We start from the raw sequence: 22,720 nt of genomic DNA on the forward strand, positions 1-22,720 counted from the left end.
AGCTTATTTCCGGCCGCGGGGACTTTTGGGACGTGTAGTGTGGACTAAGAGCCCTAGAGGGCCAAAAGGGGTCGTCCTGTTCTCTCAGCCTCAGATTACCACGGGTTGGCGGTGGGTGCCGCCGCAGAGTCCTAAGGCTCTGGCAGGTGGAGGGTAAGATAGAGCGGATTCCGAGGAGGCTAAAGGAGATGAATCTCCAGGCCGTTACCGCAGCCTGGCCTGTGGAGGAGGACGTAAGGAGAGTGACCCTTTACTGCTGGTGAGTGCATTTGCTTCAGTTTGTGACCTTGGGGGTGTGGTTGTACAGCTGTTCCTGATACAGTTTTTATGATTAAAAAAAAAATTAAGTGTTTAAAGTCCACTTTCTGAATGTAACATGCCAAAGAGTGACCAAATCGTTAAAGATGGGTGAATTTTCATAAATTGCTCGAACTTAGAGTAACTGTTACTGAATACAAGTTCGTGTGCCTGAAGCACAGTGAGGCCAAACTGAGGTGTTGGAGTTTGGAGCAGAGAAAGGTTTATTGCAGGGCCAAGTAAGGAGAACGGGTGGCTTGTGCTCAAAACCCCCAAACTCCCTGCTGGTTTTAACAGGCAAAATTTGGGGTGAGGGCTGCAGGGTGTGTGACTTTCTTCTGATTGGTGGTGAGGTAATAGGGCAGTGTTCCAGGACTCTTGTGCTCAGCCTAAAGTTACCAGCCTCCACCTAGGTGGGAGCCTTAGTTCCTGCAGAAGAATGCAAAGATATGATTATGTATATCCCTTGAGGAGGAACCAGGATCCTGCTTTAATGGTTGCATTATGGTTTCTTTTTTTTTTTTGGCCACGCCACTCAGCATGTGGGATCTTAGTTCCCGGACCAGGGAATGAACCCATGCCCCCTGCATTGGGAGCATGGAGCCTTAACCACTGGACTGCCAGGGAAGTCCCATGCACTATAGTTTCTTGACTGGTCATTCTTGGTTTCTGCATTCCCTTACTTCCTTGATTAGTAAGTGTTTGAATCTGCTATTTGGTATTCAGGAAGGTCTAGGAGGCTGAAGCCTTTATCCTGCAAATAAGAAACTGGGGACACAGAAAGGTTTTTGTGCCCAGGAGGCCCCCACAGGGTTCTGATCAGTTTCATAACTAGCACCCCAGAAGTCCCCTACTGGTCTCCTGTAAAGATATCCATCACATGACTTACAACAATACAGATTAGTTTTGCCTGATTTTGAACTTAACATAAATGCAATCATATTGTATGCACACTTTCTAACCCCTTTGGTCTGACTTCTTTTGCCAAATATTCAGTTTGTGAGATTAATTGATAAAGTTCACTTACTCTCATTGTTGATGGTATTTGGCTTGTTTTTAGCTTGGGGCTACTAGGAATAGTGCTTTTGAACAGTCTCGTTTGTGTATTTTGCTGTGTGTATGTGTGCATCTTGGAGGGGAATTTCCTGGTCATAGGTTATGCATATGTTTAACTATAGTAATACATTGCCAAAAGGTTTTCCAAAGTGGTTTTCTGATTGCAGCTATGTATTATAGTTCCAGTTGCTCTGTATCCTAACACACTATGTGTTTCCTTTTTAACCTTTCTGGTGGGTGCATGGTGGTTTTCATTTGAATTTACCTGATGTGTCCATTTGTATATCTTCTGTAACAGGGGACGATAACTGCCAGCTTTAGTATTAATTTGGGCAGACAGGAAGAGGACCAAGAGAATCTGGATCCTCTTGTAGAGGTCTGTGCTGTTTAGATTGTGTTGATCCAGTGCCTTCAATAGTGCCTCTCTTTCCTTACCACCTTTAAGAACAAATAGGACTGGAGTAAAGGCAAAGGTCCATCCTTCCCTAAGAGGGACCCAAGGCCACCTGCACTGATCAAGGTATGTTGGGGACTTGACAGTGACCAAGGTTGCCAAACATTCTAAGCCCTTTTGGACATTGGGACATAAGTTACTGCGGTGCTAGGAAGCACCCTTGGGTGTGGTCAAAAAAACTACTTGAAGCGGTTAATAATAACTTCCAGAAATAATTTGGAAAGTAATTTCCAGATTGATCAATAGACTGGTATAACTTTATAGGTGGACTCTTTTGGAGCAATACCCACTCAAGTGGTTGTAACTGATACTGCTGAATGTGTTGTGGTAACAGATGTATTAATTATAGGTAATAATTCTCTTGACCATTAGGGGTGTTCCCAATGGCGAAATGCCACAATTAGAACAGTGGTAGTGACGCCAGTACCCAACCTGGAGCTCACTAGACTTCTTCAGTATAGTCATGCAGTTACTGTGAAGCAGTATAGGATACTGGGGAAGGAGGACAGAGGGAGTAGAAGAGGTCAGAGGTCACTATACTGATCAAGGAGCTAGTGGAGGAGGAGGTGCTTAAAGAAACTATGTCACATAATGGCCCTCAGTGGCCAGTGAAAAAGACAAGGTTATCTGGCTCTGGACTGTGAACTACCAGAAGCTCAGTGTGGCAGTAGTCTTTCTCACACGTGCAGTTCCAGTATTAACAATCACAGAGTCTGTAATGCAGACTGAAGGAGTCTGTCTTGCAGTGGTTGGTGGACATTGCTAATACCTTCTCAGCATCCCGTTGCATTCTGCAAATCAGTGCCAATTTGCCTTCACAAGGTTCTAATTACCTTTATTTTATCATGTTGTCATAGGCTACCTAAACTCTTCACAATTCATTGTTAGTGAATAGGCCGGGATCTAAAAAGGCTGAAATATTACCAGAGATGTCCTGATACCATTACATTGATGGCATTGTTCCGATTGGAAGGGCTAAGCACAGCATATAGACTGCCTTTCATAAGATGAGTCAATTATCTGAACCAGGGCTGGAAGATTAAGATCCCAATAAGATACAGGGGCTAAACACTGAAGGAAGATTCTTGGGAACCATGTGGGCTGCCCAGAGAAAAAGCCCTGAGCTTTTTAAAGAAAAATTGTTGGCCTTAAAAGCTCCAGCAAACAAAATGAGGCACAACATGTGATATAGGCACGTTTGGGTGTTGGAGGCACTTCATACCTCACATGAGGATCCTCCTAACTCACTATATAAGATCACTCAAAAGGGGCACTGTCCAATAACAGGCCTTAGAAACTATCCAACAAGCTGTACAGGCTGCCCTTCTATTCTGGCCAGTCAGCCCTAACAAGCCTTTTGAGCCGCAAGTGTCAGCAACTGACATTTATGCAGACTGGAGCCTGTAGCAAAAAGATGTGGTCACTAGGCAATGGCATTCCCTTGGGTTTTGGACATGCACGTGTCTGACACCGTCAACGAGTATTATTAGTTTCCTAGGACTGCCACAACAATGTACCACAAACTAGGTGGTTTAAAACAGCAGAAATTTATTGTCTCACAGTTCTGAAGGCCAGAAGTCCGAAATCAAGGTGTTGGCCTCTCTCTGAAGGCTCTAGGGGAGAATCTTTCCTTGTTTTTTCCTTATTTCTGGTGGTTTCTGGCAATTCTTGGCATTCCTTAGCCTGTAGACACATCACTCCAATCTCTGGCTCTGTTATCACATGGCGTTCTCTTCGTATGGCCATGTCACTGTGTCCAAATTTGCCTTTTAAAAAAATAAGGACAACAGTCATGTTGCATTTAGGGCCCACCCTAATCCAGTGTAACCTCATCTTAACTTGATTATATCTGCAAAGACTGTATTCCCAAATAAGTAAGTCACATTTATGGGCTCCAGGTAGCCATGAATTTGTAGGGGACACTATGCAAGCCAATACAAAAAAATACCCCGTTTCAGAGACAATTACTGGCTCATTATTAGTCACTGGATACTGAAGACTAACAAACCAATAGCAGGTTGTGTTACACAAACATCCCTATCCTGGGTTAGAAATGTGAATACCAACAAAGTGAATATTGCACAACAGCATTCATTTTTAAGTGGAAGTGGAATATCCAGAAAAGAAGCAAACTGGTCATTCTTGGCATCTCACATCTACATGAATAAGTGACTAGTCATTCTCCAGATGCAGTTATGTCAGATGCAGTGTCTGTTCCAGCACCTTGAGCTTCTAGGGAGCTTCAATACAGTAAGATTCCTGAGTATTCCTGGGCCTGGTTCATGGACATATCAGCTAAGTTAAAAACAGGTGGGATGTACTAGACCACTGCTGCTGTGCAGCCTCAAAGAAAAATGCTTAAAGTTGTGCATGGAAAAGAGAACTCTGCTTAATGGGAGGAACTGCAGGCTGCGATGCTTCCCCTGGAAAATATCCCTCAAAATGTACCTTGTTACATTTTCACTGACTCATGGGCAGGAGCCAGTGCACTGGCGATGTGGTGTTGTACCTGGTGGTGGGACAACTGGATAATTAAGTTTCAGCCTCTGTGAGGATGAAGCATTATGGCAAGAGATTGCACAAGACCCACATCCCTTGGTTGTAACCATGTGGATGCCCATGGAAAAGGGTTTTAGGAGGACCAAGTGTCAGCAACTGACAATATGCAGACTGGAGCCTATGGCAAAAAATCCACTAGGCAATGACATCCCCTTGGGTTTTGGACACAGCACATTCCTGACACTGTCAACCAGTATATTAGTTTCCTAGGGCTACTACAACAAAGTGCCACAAACTAGGTGGATTAAAACAACAGAAATTTATCGGAATGGAATCTATGAGATCATCAGATAAGGACCCAGGTAAGGGCCATGGCCACCTGGATTCACAATCACGCGTGTATAGATGATCCATCTATAATTCAGGACTGAGCCCCAAAATGAGACATAGTGATTCCAACACAAGAGGTCAGGAAAGCCCAGCAAATATGCCTAGGCTGTCAGCTATGCAGTTGAGTAGCAAAGAGAACTCTTGGATACATAGCCAGGGGTACCAGACCTGGCCAGTCCTGGAAAATAGACCATATAGGCTCTCTCTGTTCCACCCAAAGGTACTGGTGGGAATTGACTGCAATAAACACCCTTTCAGTGTATAGCACTGCCATCCTGTCCACACAGCAGATGGGGGCCATACTTTTCAAAGACTCTTAGATGGAATAGTATGGTCATCTAAGCCATAGATGTGTTACATTGTTATCCACTTGGATTCCCTGAACATATCCAATCAGACAATAGTGCCACCTTATAACAAAAAAATATGCTGCAACAGGCAGCTACATGGGATATTCACTGGACCTTTTATGCCCTGTATCATATGCAGGCAGCAAGTGCCATTTAAAGATGGAAAATGGAAAGATGGAGAAACTGAAAAGATAATTGGACAACTGAGACAGCTCCCAGTGGAGTACATACTTAAGACAGGCAGTTTGGGCACTAAATGTGGCAATTCTCCCAAAATGATAACCTTCCATTTAAATAGAATGTTTAATTATGAGGTTGGAGAGGATGGAAGAGGCCCAGACTGCTGTCAGAAACCCAATCTACATAATTAACTTCTCACTCTACCTTTTTGCCTTCCACACATACCCTTGGAGAAAAGGGGGCTGGGAAACTCTAACCTAGTACTTCTTTTGTCTCCTGGCTGTACTTGCTGAATTTAGCAATTATGGCTATTGATGATAATGATCATGAATATGAGGTGATGTTTTAAATTTTTGTTTTATTTTTAAGGGGAAAAATAATGTTTATCACCTTTTATCACCTATATGCTTGCCCAAATTCTATGTTTTGTAACCCCCCAAAATCCTCAAAGTGGAGGAATTTTAAATTTTATTCATGTTAGCTAAGGCAAGGACTGAGATTCAAAACCAGTTCTCTCTTGAGTTCAGAGCCTGTGCTCTGCCTACTACATTAATATCTTTAAAACAAACAAACAAACACTTCATTGGGACTTCCCTGGTGGTCCAGTGGTTAAGACTCCACACTCCCAATGCAGGGGACCCAGGTTCAATCCCTGGTCAGGGAACTAGATCCCGCATGCCACAACTAAGATCCTGCATGCCGCAACTAAGACCCAGTGCAGCCAAATAAATATAAATATTTAACCCCCCAAAAAAACCCACTTTGTTAAGTATGATTGATATAATACAAAAAACTGATAATACATTAATTTGATGAGTTTGGAGATAAGTACACATCATGATCATGATCATGATCACCAGAATCCATGCCATAAACATATCCATTACCTCCAAAAGTCTCCTCCCACCCTCTTTATTTATTATTATTTTTTGTGTGATAACACAGACTGTAAGATCTCCCCTCCTGGCAAATGCTCAAGTATACAATACAATATTATTAACTATAGGCCCTAGGCTGTACAGTAAACTCTAGGACTTACTCATCTTGTGTATCTGAAACTTGAACCATTTGACTATTACCTCCCCATTTCTCCTTCCCTAAGTTTTTATTTTTAAATAGACTAATAGCACCTTTCTCTAAGAGTGCTTGTGAGGATAACGTGAAATCTGACATGAAGTAAAGGTCCAGCAGTCAGTACTAGCTGTCTCCCACAGCTTCTCAGCCCTTCCTGTTTTTTGGACTTGGGCCCTTGGCTGGGGCAAAATTGTGTGCTGAGACCAGTTGTAACTCTGCTCCTCACATCGGGGCAGGGGCAAGCTAGACTCCTTCAGGGTTCTCCTTGTCCCATCCCTTCCCTCATCTAACTTTTTTTTTCTTCCAGTTTTATTGAGCTATAATTGACATACAGTACCATATAAGTTTAAGGTATACAGCATAATATTTGACTTACATACATCATGAAATGATGACCACAATAAGTTTAGTGAACATCCATCATCTCAAATAGATACAAAAGAAAAAGAAAAAATTAATTTTTCCTTGTGATGAAAACTCTTAGTATTTATTCCCTTAACAACTTTTGTATGTAACATACAGCAGTATTAATTATATTAATCATGTTATATATTACATCTCTAGTACTTATTTATCTTATAACTGGAAGATTGTACCTCTTGACGACCTTCATCCAATTCCCCCTCCTCCTACCCACCGCCTGGGGTGACCACAAATCTGATCTCTTTTTCTATGAGTTTGTTTGTTTTTTTGTTGTTGTCATTGAAGTATAATAGACCTACAACACTATATTAGTTACTGGTGCACAACATAGTGATGCAATATTACTATACATTACAAAATGATCACCACGAGGTGATGACTCTTAAGGTGGTGCTGGCATGGTCCACACAACAGGAGTGGAGGAGGTTCTAGGATAGTACAGGTGTAGTAAGAAACTGCTGAGGCATCTAGGGATGAGTTATGCCATATGGTATCAATAAGACATGGGGGATATTGGAAAAAGAATGAAGTGATTGCTGCAGGGACTGGTTGGAGACCGATCATATGGCTGTAGAAGAGGAACAACCCTGATCATTGGGTATAGAACACTTAGACCTTTTGAGGTGAGGGTAGAGGGAGGGACCATTAATCTCTCTCAACTCTTATCCCTGTCCAGCACCTGGCCAGTTTATCCCAAACTGTCACCATCACGTCAACATAACTGTTGACCAACAAATAGTCCTAATCAGAAGCCTTCCAAGAGCTGCTGACTTCAGAAAGGAACAGCCTCCACTTGAAATGATAGAACAAGATTATTTTTTGACACTGATAGGATTTTCTTTAGCCTATTCTCTTGTTTTTCAAACTGTTAATTATTCTAAACTCTCTAGGATGAGTGGTAATAGACAATTGTATTGCCCTGGACTTCCCACTGGCCAGTACAGGTGATGTGTATGTGCATACATTGCAAACATTTCTTGCCACACTTGGATCATTGAAACAGGGAAAGCAGAGCAACCCATTTTTCACCTTGGAAAAAAAGTGTGTTGCTCTCTCAGGTTGATCCCAATGGCAGCTGGGACATATTTAGCTGACTTGGCTCCAGATTGGGCCTACTAGAAGTCATAGTTGTGGTCAGTGGTCACTATGTTTCTTAAGGCAATGGAACATATTTGGTCCAAGCCTCTATCTATACAACTAATTAGAGTATCAGATGGGGTAGCCTATGATCCTGAGAATTCTTAGCTGGATACTGAACGGTTGGGGCGTGGAATTGTGGGGAACAGCTCCACTGTTCGCTACAGTTGCATGGACCCATGCAGGTGAAGTCTTGAAATACAGCTTACCTGCGTCTTGGCAGAATGCCTTATGATTCTCCTAGAACATGAAAGGTGGGAGGCCAGTAAGGAGCTGCTACCAGGCCATCTCCCATTTGCCTCCTTGTGTTAGAACTTGGGAGGCTGTTTTGAGATAGTTTCTAATCACCTTCAGGTTCTGGTGAAGTATGGGGCTTTCTGCCCAACACCGCCTGCCCCGCCCCGCCCCCCCACCCCGAATAGAGCTGCAAAAACAAAACAAAACAACACACCACCAACAAAAGAATAGAACTGCTGAATATTAAACTGCTTAGCTGCAGTCTGGGACTGACTTCTCAGCAATGAAGTTAGTATCCCACAACTTACAATGCACTCATCCAGCCCCTTTGTTTCAGTGCCATCCTTTTCGGCATCTAGAACAAGGATCATAGGGAGCTTGGTGTCTTTTCATTGTATACATAAGTAATAAACTGTCCAAGTCTAAGAGTGGTTCATAGTATTTTACTGGTTGAAACAGTCAGGCCTTGTCTTGTGTACGTGAGCTTGACAAAGATCTTTAAGAACTGCTAACAGTGTGTTCAAAGCAGTCTATACTTTTTCTATCATGCTCTTTACAATTCTTCCAGTCTCCTATTTCCACTCCCACATTTTAGTTATTTGTTACAGCAGCACTTCACTTCTGGTATCCAAATCTATTTTAGTTTTCTATTATGGCATAATAAATTAACAAAAACTTAGCATCTTAAAACAGCACCCACTTAAATTTGGTTCAGTTCAACCCACTCACAGTTATTAAGCATCTATAGAGACCTTGGGGGATATAGCAATGCGTGTGAAAAGTCCCCTATCTTCTTTAAGTTTTTGTGTTTTGTTGTTTGGCTGCATTGGGTCTTCATTGCTGCACGCAGGCTTTTGCTAGTTGAGGTGAGCGGGGGCTACTCTTCACTGCAGTGCACGGGCTTCTCGTTGCGGTGGCTTCTCTTATTGCAGAGCACAGGCTCTAGGTGTGCAGGCTTCAGTAGTTGCAGCATGTGGGCTCAGTAGTTGCTGCACACAGGCCCTAGAGCACACAGGCTTCAGTAGTTGCAGCACACAGGCTCTAGGGCGCGTGGGCTTCAGTAGTTGTGGTGCGTGGGCTCATTAGTTGTGGCTCATGGGCTCTAGAGTGTAAGGCTCAGTAGTTGTGGCACACGGGCTTAGTTGCTCCACGGCATGTGGGATCTTCCCGGACCAGGGATCAAACCCATGTCCCCTGCATTGGCAGGTGGATTCTTAACCACTGTGCCACCAGGGAAGTCCCCTTCTCTAAGTTTTAATAGCTGGTGTTTTTTGATCATTTGCATTTGAGTATTTTTGGCCTTTTTTTCTCTTGATGTAAATCATGATTAAATTAGACATCACGCCACTGTTTTCTGTACATGGCATTTGGTAATAAATTCAATATTTTTGCTATAAAAGAAAACACCCATTTATTAGCTCACAGTTCTGTAGGTCAGAAGTCCTGTATGACATGACTGGTTTTCTGCTCAGGGTTTCATAAGGCTTAAACAAGGTGTTAACTGGCCTGAGTTCTCATTTGGTGAGAAAAAGTGACAGACAACCCAATAAAAATAGGCAATAGGCTTGAACAGACACTTCACAAAAGAGTACATTTAAATGGCTAACAAATGACATAGGAAAAGATGCCAAAAGTCAGTACTTCTCAGAGAAATGCAAATTAAAACCACAATGTAATTCTACTACATGCTCAGTAAAATAGTTAAAATTGAAAAGACTCACCATATCAGTTGTTGATGAGGATGTGGACCGAATAGAAATCTCATACATTGCTACTGTGAATGCAAAATGGCATAGCCACTTTTGCAAAACTGGCAGCAGGTAGTTGGCAGGATAAGGTCCCCCAATGATGTTCATAGCCTGGATATATTAGGGTTCTCCAGAAAAACAGAACATATATATATTCTGTCAACCTGGAATTCTAAATATATCTAGAAAAATTAAAATAAAATACATATTCTGACAAACAAAAGCTGAGATATTTAATGGCAGTGTACCTGCACTAAAATAACTGCTAAAGGAAATTTTTGATGTAGAAGGAAAATTATGCCAGATGGATCAACATTTTTTCAAAGAAATTTTTGGACTTTGTGTAAACTATAGAAATATTGCTCAGCTTTTTTGGAGTGAACAATCATCTAGATTTAACTGAATACACTTGGGAATTTAAATTACTGATTTATTTAGGATGTTACACAAATATTCATAATTGGTACCATAAGTTTTGTTTTCCCCTTCTAGTTTAAAATTAAGGTTATGCAAGAGTCATAGAATTAAATATCAAACTTTCATGTTTAAATATTCTATGAGGAGATCCTTAAAGTTTTGGTAATCTTGCCTATAAAAAGTATCAGGCAATTTCTTTAGAAATGGCTAGATGTTTATTCAGTTTTTATTGGACTGAGTGTTCCTATCTCTCTTGACTCAATTCTGGAGATTTCTATTTTTGAAAAATAAGCATTTTACTTTTTCAAAATTACTGGCAAAAAGGGTACATATGCTACCCATAAAATCTCTAATTTGTAGTAATGTCAGTTTCTTAGTCATAATGCTTATCTCCCTTTTTTTCACCAGAACTTCTAAAATTGTTTTCTTCAAGAAACACCATTTGTGCTTTTCATCCATTTAGACTTTTCATTGTTCTATTTCAGTTATTTTTACCTTCATTTTTACAAATGCATTCCATTGTCTTTAGATACTTCTGGGATTTTTCTTAGCTTCTCAAAACTATATACTTATTTTAAAATTTTCTAGTATTCTAATACATCCATGAATGTAGAGCTGTAAATTTTCTTCCATGTAGTTTTGTCAGGCACCATTTTCTATGTAGAATACCCACTATTATTTATTCCTAGTGAAATTGTAATTTGTGTTGATTTCACCTTTAATCAAAGGGCAATTTAGATGAGAATTGAATTAGTATTTGGATATTTTGGCTACCCAATGTGTTCTAAGTTAGATAATGTGTTCTATAATATTACTATTTTTTGTACACTTCTCATTATTCTGATAGTTGTGGTCTCAACCACCCTATACACATTTATGGACATTTTTACTCTGGTATGTCATGATTCAGCATAAAGACTGAGTTCTACAGGAAGGCTTTACTACATTTTAACATCTTTATTTAATTTTGGTTTTAAGTTTATTTCCGATATGAAGTGTCTTGTTATTGCATAAGGTATATATTGTGGTTAAACACCATTCCATAAATGAAAGAGATGAAGATTATAATTGCTAACATTTACTGAACAAGTCACCAGTTACATACATGGGTTCATTAACTCATGTAATCCTCATTACACTCTTTGACAGTTACTATAGTCACCTCCATTTGGCATACTTGAAGTATAATACATAAGATTGAAAGCAATATTACATTTCTACAGATTATAAACGGTATGTGTATATATATATATATATATATATATACACACACACACACACACACACACACACACACATACATATATACTTATATATGTGTGTGTGCCGTTGCGTAAAAAGGCTCTTGAAAATAAAATAAAGTAAAATAAAAAGGATCTTGAATGAAACTGCCAACAGTGGTAAATTTAGGGAAGAAACTAGGGTAAGGGAACTAGACAAAAGGGAGTTTAGCTTATCTGTAATGTTTAAAATTTTTTTAAGTATAAGGCACCCATGGATAATTTCAGAAATAAAAAATAAAGCAGACAAGTATACAAAATGTGCAAACAGGATATTGAAAGAATTGTTTATAAAGGCAAAATTTAGAAGGTAAATATATTTTATCAACAGATTAGTAAAATAATAGTAGAGCCACACAGATAAACACTAACTCCATTCAAGTAAGGATAATGATATGATATTTACTGACTTGGAAAACTGTTCATGATGTATTCTGTCATAGAAAATGTAGTTTATGAAATATGATATTTTCTTTAAAAATTTTCTGAGAAGACTTGTTTTGACAATTTGAGAGTGGTTATTATAATGGTTGATAGGATTAAAGGTTTCTTTTGTGCCTTCTGAATTCCTCTGAAAAAATTAATAAAATTAATAAAATATTAATATTAAAAGGAACTCTCTTTAAAAAAAGTGGTATAGTTCTATTTATATTAAAATATATAAAAAGTAAAAATAATTAAGACAAAAAAGCACAGGTACAGTTACAGATATATATATGTATATACATATACATACACACACATATACATATGAATACTTAAATTGTTGCCCTGAAACTTAAGTTTATATAAATAAGAATAAATCACCAAACCAGTAGGAAAAGCAACTAGAGAGAATAAGTAGTGATGGGTTCAGAATCTTGGAGAAAAAGAAGTCAACTCAGAACTGTAATGCACAACTAAAAATTAAATTAATATTGACCGGTAAATAATTTTAATGATCAGTAAATATACATAGGACAAAAATACCTTAGAATTAAATTAGGAAAAATAAAATGAAATCCCACAGTTATTCCTTAATAAGTTCTCTGTTGTTTAGGGTTGATCTGGCACAAAATAAGTTTTTATTTTCCTCATTCACAGTTATAAATTCTGATATTAAGTAAGGAATGAACTGTGGTCTTCTGACATTTACTGTATTCTTACGTATTTAGGTTGTGAAAAGCAAATAAAAGCCTCTTTGTATTAATTATGGGATACCTCATCAGCATGAAGTCCTATCTCAAATTAGGTAACTATCCATACTTGAATGCCTTTCCCCACAGATACCTTTCAGTTTCTTACCAGCATGACTTTTTTGATGTTGATTAAGATTTGAACTACGTACAAAAACCTTCCCACATTCATTGCATTCATAGAGTTTCTCACCATATGAATTCTCTGATGTTGAGAAAGATCTGAGGAACGATGAAAGGCCTTTCTACATTCCTTACATTCAAAGGGTTTCTCACCGGTATGAATTCTCTGATGCCTGATAACGGCTGAGCTACTGCTAATGGTTTTCCCACATTCCTTACATTCATAGGGTTTCTCACCTATATGAATTCCCCAATGTTGGCTAAGGCCTGAAGGGTGATAAAAAGCCTTTCCACATTCTTTACACACATATGGTTTCTCACCAGTGTGAATTCTCTGATGTTCTGTAAGTATAGAAATGTTATGAAAGGTCTTTCCGCATGCCATACAAACATAGGGCTTCTCACCTGTGTGAATTCTCTGATGTTCTATAAATTTTGAACTGCTACAAAAGGCCTTTCCACAATCCTTACATACACAGGGTTTTTCACCAGTATGAACTTTCTGATGTCAATTAAGGGCTGAACTACTTCTAAATGCCTTAGGACAATTTTTACATTCATAGGGCTTCTCATCAGTTTGAATTCTATGATGTATTAAAAAATATGATGCACTCTTAAAGGCCTTGGCACATTCCTTACATTCATAGTGTTTTTCACCAGTATGGATTCTTTGATGTCTTTTAAGATCTGAGGAATAATGAAAAGCTTTACCACATTCTTTACATAGATAAGGTTTCTCACCAGTGTGAATTCTCTGATGCAGAATAATGGCTGATGTACTACTAAAGGCTTTTCCACATAATTTACATTGATAAGGTTTCTCACTGCTGTGAAGTCTCTGGTGAATATAAGGTCTGAGGAATGATGAAAAACCTTCCCACCTTCTTTAGCTAGACAGGGTTTCTCACATGTGTGAATTCTCTGATGTGATTTAAATATTGAACCAGTACTAAAGGCTTTTCCACATTCTTTACACTCATAGATTTTCTCCTCAGTATGGATGCTCTGATGTTGTACACTGTCTAAGGCCCCACCACATTCCTTATGTTCATAGGTTTCACCAGGAAGCATGATCTGAGGCTGAGTATGTTCTGAACCTCTACTAATGGCCTTCCCATATTCCTTATAGTTACTGAATTTCTTGCCAGTATCAATTCTCTGATGTGCAGTTAGTTGAAAGTCATGCACCAAACCTTTCTCATAGTCCCTGCATTCACAGGGTTTCTCTTCAATATAAAGTTTTTGATATAGAATAAAAGATGTGTGCTGACTGAAAGTGTGTATATTTTCATAGTTGAAAATAACTTGATTAATTTTTTTTCATGAGATCTTTGTTTTTTCCCAGTCTTTCTTTCACATTCCCAATCATTTCTGTAACAGGAACACTCAAGTCCATGTTTTGTAAGATGTCCCAATATAAACCATTGGGGTGATTCTATTTCATAAATTTCCTTCTTCAGAGATAATTTCTTGGTTTCAGGCCTAGATCCACAGTCTGAAAGAAAGCACAATAGAAAACAGTCATTTTTGTTTTTCATTCACTGTTTTTTTTCCTGGAAGAAATGAAACTTTTATGGTATAAACAGGAATTAAACTGCAATTAGGAGTCAAGATTGTGTACTAGGAGGACGCAGAATTCACGTCTCCTCACAACTAGGGCATCTACCAGGCACCGGTGGGTGACCATGGACACCTAAGGGGATGGGAGGAACCCCCAGCGACTGGGTAGGACGTGGGGCATGAGGGGAGAGAAGGGGAAGGAGAAGTGGAGGCAGGAGGGGACTAGTGCCCCTGAGGGGTGGCTGGGGGAGGGGAAGGGATCCCACGCCCAAAGGGGGAAATTGGGGAACCACTGGGAGGGCAGAGGATAAAAAGGGAGCATGGCCAGGTTTTCCCTGCCAACTTGGGCCCCCAGGAACCTGTTTGAGACCCTGGGCCCGATCCTCTGCCCACCTAGGCCCCCTCCAGCTGTGCGGGTCCTGAGGGAGTGGGAGGGAGGGAAGAGGGAGCAAAAGTAAAGGCCGGACCTCTGGGACAAGCACCCCTGAGGGGTGGCTGGGGGAGGGAAGGAGTTCCTACACCCAGCAGGACCCACCCACGGTTAGGGGTCCAGCAGGGATGGGGGAGACCCTGGGGGAGATGGTGGGGGAGGGGTGTGAAGGAACTGAAGGGAATGAGGCCAGTGCTTTCCCTGTCCACATAGGCACCAAGGAGCCTGTTGGGCTCCCAGGCCTAATCCTCTGCCCTTGGAGCCTCCCTCGTGCCATGCAGAGCCCAAGCCCCACCCCTACAGCCCCACCCAGGGCCCCACCTCTACACTCGGAGACACCCTCCAACGCGCTGGGCCTAAACACCACCCACACACCCTCACTCAGGGACCCACCTCCAAACTCTGGAACGCCACACTCCAGAGGCCCCCCTTTTCCACGTGCTGCCTGTCCCCCTCTGTACAGGTCCTAAGCATAGGCCCCACCCCACGCTTGAACATCACCCTGCCTAGGCCCAGCCCCACGCTCAAACATCACCCCCTCACCCGCTTAGGTCCCACCCCACCCTAAACCCCGCCTCTGCCTAAGTTCCACCCCAGCTTAAACTACCCCCCATAGCCAAGGCTTTTTTCTTTTCTTTTTTCCTCTTTTAATTGGGGTTCTGTTTTACCTTGTTGATTCATTGTTGTTGATTCTTTTATATTTTTATTTTTCCTAATAAATCTTTTATTTTTCTACTTTTATTTTATTCTTTATACTTTGTTAGTGATCTCTCGTTTTGGCCTGTTCCCCCCCCCACACTTTTTTTTTCTTGTTTTCTTTTTTCTGTTGTGGATTTATTTTACCTAGTTGCAGTTCTTTCAATTATAGTTTTATTTTTCCTAATATATTTTTTATCTTTCTAATTTTATTTTGTTTTTTATTCTTTGATATTGTACTGCTCCTTTTTTTCTTTCTTCCTTCTTTTTTTTTCCTTTTCTTTTTTTTTTTTACCATGCCACAAACCTTGCGGGATCTTGGTTCCCAGGCCAGAGGTCAGGCCTCGCTCCTGTGGTGGAAGCTCTGAGTCCAAACAGCTGGACTAACAGAGAACCTTAGACCTCAGGGAGTATCAGTAAGAGTGAGGCCTCCCGGAGGTCCTCCCCTCAGCACCAAGACCCAGCTCCATCCAACTGCCTGCAAACTCCAGTGCTGGACGTGTCAGACCAAACAACAAGTAAGACAGGAACACAGCACCACACATCAAAAAAAAAAAAAAATGAAACGACAAAAAAATTTGTTACAGACGAAGGAGTAAGGCAAAAACCTACAAGACCAAATAAATGAAGACGAAATAGGCAACCTACCTGAAAAAGAATTCAGAATAATGATAGAAAGATGATCCAAAATCTCAGAAACAGAATGGAGAAAATACAAGAAACATTTAACAAGGATCTAGAAGAACTAAAGAGCAAACAAACAGTGATGAACAACACATTTACTGAAATTAAAAATACTGTAGAAGGAATCAATAACAGAATAACTGAGGCAGAAGAACGGATAAGTGAACTGGAAGATAAAATGGTGGAAATAGCTGCCAGGGAGCAGAATAAAGAAAAAAAGATGAAAAGAATTGAGAACACTCTCAGAGACCTCTGGGACAACATTAAATGCACCAACATTTGAATTATAGGGGTCCCAGAAGAAGAAGAGAAAAAGAAAGGGTCTGTGAAAATATTTGAAGAGATTATAGTAGAAAAATTCCCTAACATGGGAATGGAAATAATCAAGTCCAGGAAGCGCAGAGAATACCATACAGGATAAACCCAAAGAGAAACACACTGAGACACATATTAATCAAACTATCAAACATTAAATACAAAGAAAAAATATTGAAAGCAGCAAGGGAAAAGCAACAAATAACATACAAAGGAATCCCCATAAGGTTAACAGCAAAGTTTTCAGCAGACTCTACAAGACAGAAGGCAGTGGCAGGACATATTTAAAGTGATGAAAGGGAAAAACGTACAACCAAGATTACTCTACCCAGCAAGGATCTCATTCAGATTCGAAGGAGAAATTAAAACCTTTACAGATAAGCAAAAGTTAAGAGAATTCAGCACCACCAAGCCAGCTTTACAACAAATGCTAAAGGAACTTCTCTAGGCAGGAAACACAAGAGAAGGAAAAGACCTACAATAACAAACACAAAACAATTAAGAAAATGGTAATAGGAACATATATATCGATAATTACCTTAAATGTAAATGGATTAAATGCTCCAACCAAAAGACATAGACTGGCTGAATGGATACAAACACAAGACCCATACATATGCTGTCTACAAGAGACACACTTCAGACCTAGGGACACATACAGACTGAAAGTGAAGGGATGGAAAAAGATATTCCATGCAAATGAAATCAAAAGAAAGCTGGAGTAGCAATTCTCGTATCAGACAAAATAGACTTTAAAATAAAGACTATTACAAGAGACAAAGAAGGACACTACATGATGATCAAGGGTTCAATCCAAGAAGAAGATATAACAATTGTAAATATTTATGCACCCAACATCTCAATACATCAGGCAAATGCTAACAGCCATAAAAGGGGAAATCGACAGTAACACAATCATAGTAGGGGACTCTAACACCCCACTTTCACCAATGGACAGATCATCCAAAATGAAAATAAATAAGGAAACACAAGCTTTAAATGATACATTAAATAAGATGGACTTAATTGATGTTTATAGGACATGCCATCCAAAAACAACAGAATACACTTTCTTCTCAAATGCTCATGGAACATTCTCCAGGATAGACCATATCTTGGGTCACAAATCAAGCCTTGGTAAATTTAAGAAAATTGAAATTGTATCAAGTATCTTTTCCGACCACACGCTATGAGACTAGATATCAATTACAGGAAAAAAGCTGTAAAAAATAGAAACACATGGAGGCTAAACAATACGCTACTAAATAGCCAAGAGATCACTGAAGAAATCAAAGAGGGAATCAAAAAATACCTAGAAACAAATGACAATGAAAACAAAACGACCCAAAACCTATGGGATGCAGCAAAAGCAGTTCTAAGAGGGAAGTTTATAGCAATACAATCCTACCTCAGGAATCAAGAAAAATCTCAAATAAACAAACTAACCTTACACCTAAAGCAATTAGAGAAAGAACAAAAAACAAAAAACCCCAAAGTTAGCAGAAGGAAAGAAATCATAAAGATCAGATCAGAAATAAATGAAAAAGAAATGAAGGAAACAATAGCAATGATCAATAAAACTAAAAGCTGGTTCTTTGAGAAGATAAACAAAATTGATAAACCATTAGCCAGACTCCTCAAGAAAAAAGGGAGAAGACTCAAATCCACAGAATTAGAAATGGAAAAGGAGAAGTAACAACTGACACTGCAGAAATACAAAGGATCATGAGAGATTACTACAAGCAACTATATGCCAATAGAATGGACAACCTGGAAGAAATGGACAAATTCTTAGAAAGGCACAACCATCTGTGACTGAACCAGGAAGAAAGAGAAAATATAAGCAGACCAATCACAAGCACTGAAATTGAAACTGTGATTAAAAATCTTCCAACAAACAAAAGGCCAGAACCAAATGGCTTCACAGTTGAATTCTATCAAACATTTAGAGAAGAGCTAACACCTATCCTTCTCAAACTCATTCCACGAGGCCCTGATTCCAATGCCAGACAAAGATGTCAGAAAAAAAAGAAAACTACAGGCCAATATCTCTGATGAACATAGATGCAAAAATCCTCAACAAAATACTAGCATAAAGAATCCAACAGCAGGGCTTCCCTGGTGGCGCAGTGGTTAAGAATCCGCCTGCCAACGTAGGGGACACGGGTTCGATCCCTGGCCCAGGAAGATCCCACATGCTGCGGAGCAACTGAGCCCGTACGCCACAACTACTGAGCCTGCGTGCCTAGAGCCTGTGCTCCACAACAAGAGAATCCATGACAATGAGAAGCCCATGCACTGCAACGAAGAGTAGCCCCTTTATACTCCGATAAAGATGTTAAAAAAACCAAAAAGAGTAGCCCCTGCTCACGGCAGCTAGAGAAAGCCCACGCGCAGCAGCAAAGACCCAATGCAGCCAAAAATAAAAAACAAAAAAAATAATGATCATAGATTTTTTGTTGAATTTTATTTCATGATAGCTCAGATTTTTCTTGTGACTACTGAAAAAGCTTTTTTTTTCTATTGGATCTTCTATTTCTTAAGAATATCTGTACATGAGTTAATTGATTTCTGTATGTTTTTAAAATAAATTTATTTATTTATTTATTTTTGTCTGTGTTGGGTCTTTGCTGCTGCATGCGGGCTTTTCTCTAATTGTGGTGAGCGGGAGCTACTCTTTGTTGCAGTGCACGGGCTTCTCATTAAGGTGGCTTCTCTTGTTGTGGAGCACAGGCTCTAGGCACGTGGGCTTCAGTAGTTGTGGCACGCGAGCTCAGTAGCTGTGGCTCCCAGGCTCTAGAGTGCAGGCTCCGTAGTTGCAGTGCAAGGGCTTAGTTACTCCGCAGCATGTGGGATCTTCCCGGACCAGGGCTCCAACCCATGTCCCCTCCATTGGCAGGCGGATTCTTAACAACTGCACGACCAGGGAAGTCCCAATTTCTGTATGTTAACTTTCTACCGAGGCAACTTCAGACTGGTCTCATAATTTAAAAGGATAATAAAATATAACTTTTTTCTTTTAAGTGAAGCCACAAAGTAATGGTCTCAACTCTCCCTGATTTCCAAAATAAGTCTGTGAATATCAGTGCAGGATATGTAACAGAGTCAAAGAAAACTAAGTTTTCTCTTATAATTCAATAACTCCAACAGATTGTTGACATTATAGGACTGTGTGGTGTAATTTTTTTGCAATGATGGAAATGATCTATAATATGTTGTCCAATACAATGGCCACTGGCCACAGGTGGCTATTGAGCATTTGCAATGTGCCTGATGAGACAGAGGAAATTAATCTTAAATTTTATTTATTTTAAATCTAAATTTAAATAGCCTCATATGGCTTACTGGCTAATTATTGGACATTGCAGAGTAGAGATATCATAGAAGCTGAGAAATGGGATTGGTTGGGGGTAAAGAACTACTTCAAAGGAGTTGTTTTGTGCTGTGTATTCCTACCCCTGTGGAGGAAAAGATGGGTTGCTTTCCTCTTGCCTCAAAAACAAGCAATGGGACCTTTAGCTTCAATTCTAACACCCTTATACACTGTTTATTATTTTGAAACTAAATACTAGTATTCCAGCTGGTTTCCTATTAGGCTTTGCTAATATGGAGTACCAGAGGAAAACTGGCAGGCTTAAGGAGGGAAAAGAGGCTGGCTGGTTCACTCCTCTTTGCTTCCCATTTCTATATTGGTAACTATTCTTTGTTTCACTGCCCAGAAATGCTTCTTTGCATTGTGTGGCAAATTTTAAGATGAAGAAGAAGGCAGAATTTTAAGATGACTCCCAAGGACCCATGCCTAACTGTAGGGCAGGACCTGTAACTTGCTTCTAACCAATAAAGTACAGCAAAGGTGATGGTATTATGGTATATCACTCCTATAATTATATTAAGTTACGTGGCAAAGGTGAAGGGATTTTGGAAACATGAAATTAAGGTCCTTAAACAGGTAACTTTAATTAAATGGGAGATTATCCTAGATCAGCAGGAACTAACCAGATGTGCCTTTTAAGAGAAGGTCTACAGGTCAGAGACAGAAGATGCCACCAGGGAAGTCCCTTATCTTTTAATATACAATAGTTCTTGATGTTTTGAGAATTTTGCCTGTGTAGACTGTCTGGATATAGTTTTCTTTATAGGTAACCATCCATCTCTAATTTAATTTCATTGCACTACTAGTGTTTCTAAATCTTCTACAGTTAATGCTGGAGACTTAGAATTTTCGTACATGCATTCTTTATTTTTAAAAATTATTACTGGGGCTTCCCTGGTGGCACAGTGGTTAAGAATGTGCTTGCCAATGCAGGGGATACAGGTTCGAGCCCTGGTCTGGGAAGATCCCACATGCCGCTGAGCAACTAAGCCCATGCGCCACAACTACTGAGCCTGCCCTCTAGAGTCCGTGTGCCACAACTACTGAAGCCTTCATGCCTAGAGCCGTGCTCCACAGCAAGAGAAGCTACCGCAATGAGAAGCTTGCGTACTGCAACGAAGAGTAGCCCCCGCTCACTGCAACTAAAAAAAAGCCCGCGCACAACAACGAGGACCCAACGCAGCCAAAAATTAAATAAATAAATAAATTTAAACTTTAAAAAATAAAGTTATAAAAATTATTACCAAGTAGTTATATGTATAACCTATATAATCTTTGCTTAGTTTATTTTCATTTTTTTCTGATATTGCAATACATGTCTGGATTTAGAGCTATAAATTCTTCTATGAGTAATTTTGCCCACTTCCCACAGGTGTTGCTGTGTAGGATACTCAGTATCCATTATTTCCAAAGAAATTGTACTTTAAGCTTTTATTTCATCCTTAACCAAATGTGAGTTTAAACATGCATTGGATCAAGAGCCAGATGTTCCCACAATAAAATATTATTTTTAATTCGCCAGATAATGTTGGCAGTAATATTATCAACAGGGTTTCATGCTGATGTGAATTTTAGGATTCAGCATAAAGGATTAGATTTGAATGAAGGCATTATTCATAATATGTTTATGGTTTTTCCTTCAGGATAAATCATCTCATGACTAAGAAGGAGTGACGATGATGACTTTGCTTCCACTAACTAGAAGTTTAAAGTTTTTCTCCAATATTAAATTTATGCTATTAAGTCAAATGTGCACTATAGTTAAGAGACTTTCTATAAATAATAAAACAGCCAAAGGAAAAAATAATTTTGACAATGGATTATATTTACTGAGTATGTTACACTCTTAATTATAAGCCATTTAAATATATTAACTCATTTAATCCTTACAAAACCAACATATGCTAGTGAATATAGCCTTGTCCATTTTACATAAAATATAAATATAATAATTTATGAAAGGATTTGTTCCAACAATTTGACAATAGTTATATCTCCTTGGGAGGATTAAAGGTAATTTTGTTGGCTTCTTTGTAGTTCTTAAAAAATTCAGAGAAAATTATTACAATAAAATCATTTTATTAAAAATATCAATTTATATATACAAATAAAGATGTAGTTTTATCAATATTAAAATATACATCTTAAAGTAGTGATGTTTTTAATAAAATGGTTCAGATGCAAAGATATATACAGGTAGAAGTGTACTTTAAAAAGATCAACTGAAGAGTCTCCAAATTGGATGTTGGGGTATAAAAAGGCTGTCATTAAATCCAAGCTTATAATAATAAGAATATAAAATGTCATCAAACTGCATATAAAAAGTATCAGGAAATAGTTACTGAATAAGTGGTATTGGAATAAGAATTCTGGTGAGAACAAAATAAATTTTAATATTTAATGCATAACTTAAAATTATATAGTATTTTAGCTATGCATAATTATATCATAATTATTACAATTTTATGCAATTGTAATTATATCTTGTAATTTTACATAATTATAATAGCTATATTACAATGATAGGTACATAAAAAATAAAGTGGATTAAAAAAAAAAGTGGATTTAAAGTATTTTAAAATAAAAAATGCAACAAAAAAGATTTTTCACTTTCTACACTCATGATTAGAAAGCTTTAGAAATTTAGACAGGAATGAATGGATAAAGGCCTTCCAATATTAATGTTATTCTTATGGTAGTCCACTGTGAAACACATAAGGCATTCTCATATTAATTATATATCTATATTTTCTCACCAATGAAGTCCTTAGATTTTCCCTATTAATTATATTTCTAGGGTTTATCTCTCATGTCTGTTACCT

At 39.0% G+C, this 22,720-nt stretch overlaps 2 protein-coding genes across 6 annotated transcripts in view; one reads left to right on the forward strand and one right to left on the reverse strand.

The window, feature by feature from the left end:
- Positions 1 to 26: 26 nt before the first annotated feature.
- Positions 27 to 22,720, forward strand: part of ZNF790 (zinc finger protein 790) — a 95,077-nt gene continuing 72,383 nt past the window's right edge. For both annotated transcript variants that reach the window (XM_082367337.1, XM_082367336.1), the window contains exon 1: positions 27 to 259. The gene's annotated coding sequence lies outside the window, so the exon portion shown is untranslated. The remainder of the gene's footprint in view (positions 260 to 22,720) is intronic.
- The window catches only part of ZNF345 (zinc finger protein 345), a 50,889-nt gene continuing 41,675 nt past the window's right edge, over positions 13,507 to 22,720 (reverse strand). For all 4 annotated transcript variants that reach the window (XR_014237533.1, XR_014237534.1, XR_014237535.1 and 1 more), the window contains one exon: positions 13,507 to 14,335. The gene's annotated coding sequence lies outside the window, so the exon portion shown is untranslated. The remainder of the gene's footprint in view (positions 14,336 to 22,720) is intronic.

This window comes from Balaenoptera borealis, assembly GCF_965194805.1.
Source record: "Balaenoptera borealis genome assembly, chromosome: 19".
NCBI lineage: Eukaryota > Metazoa > Chordata > Mammalia > Artiodactyla > Balaenopteridae > Balaenoptera > Balaenoptera borealis.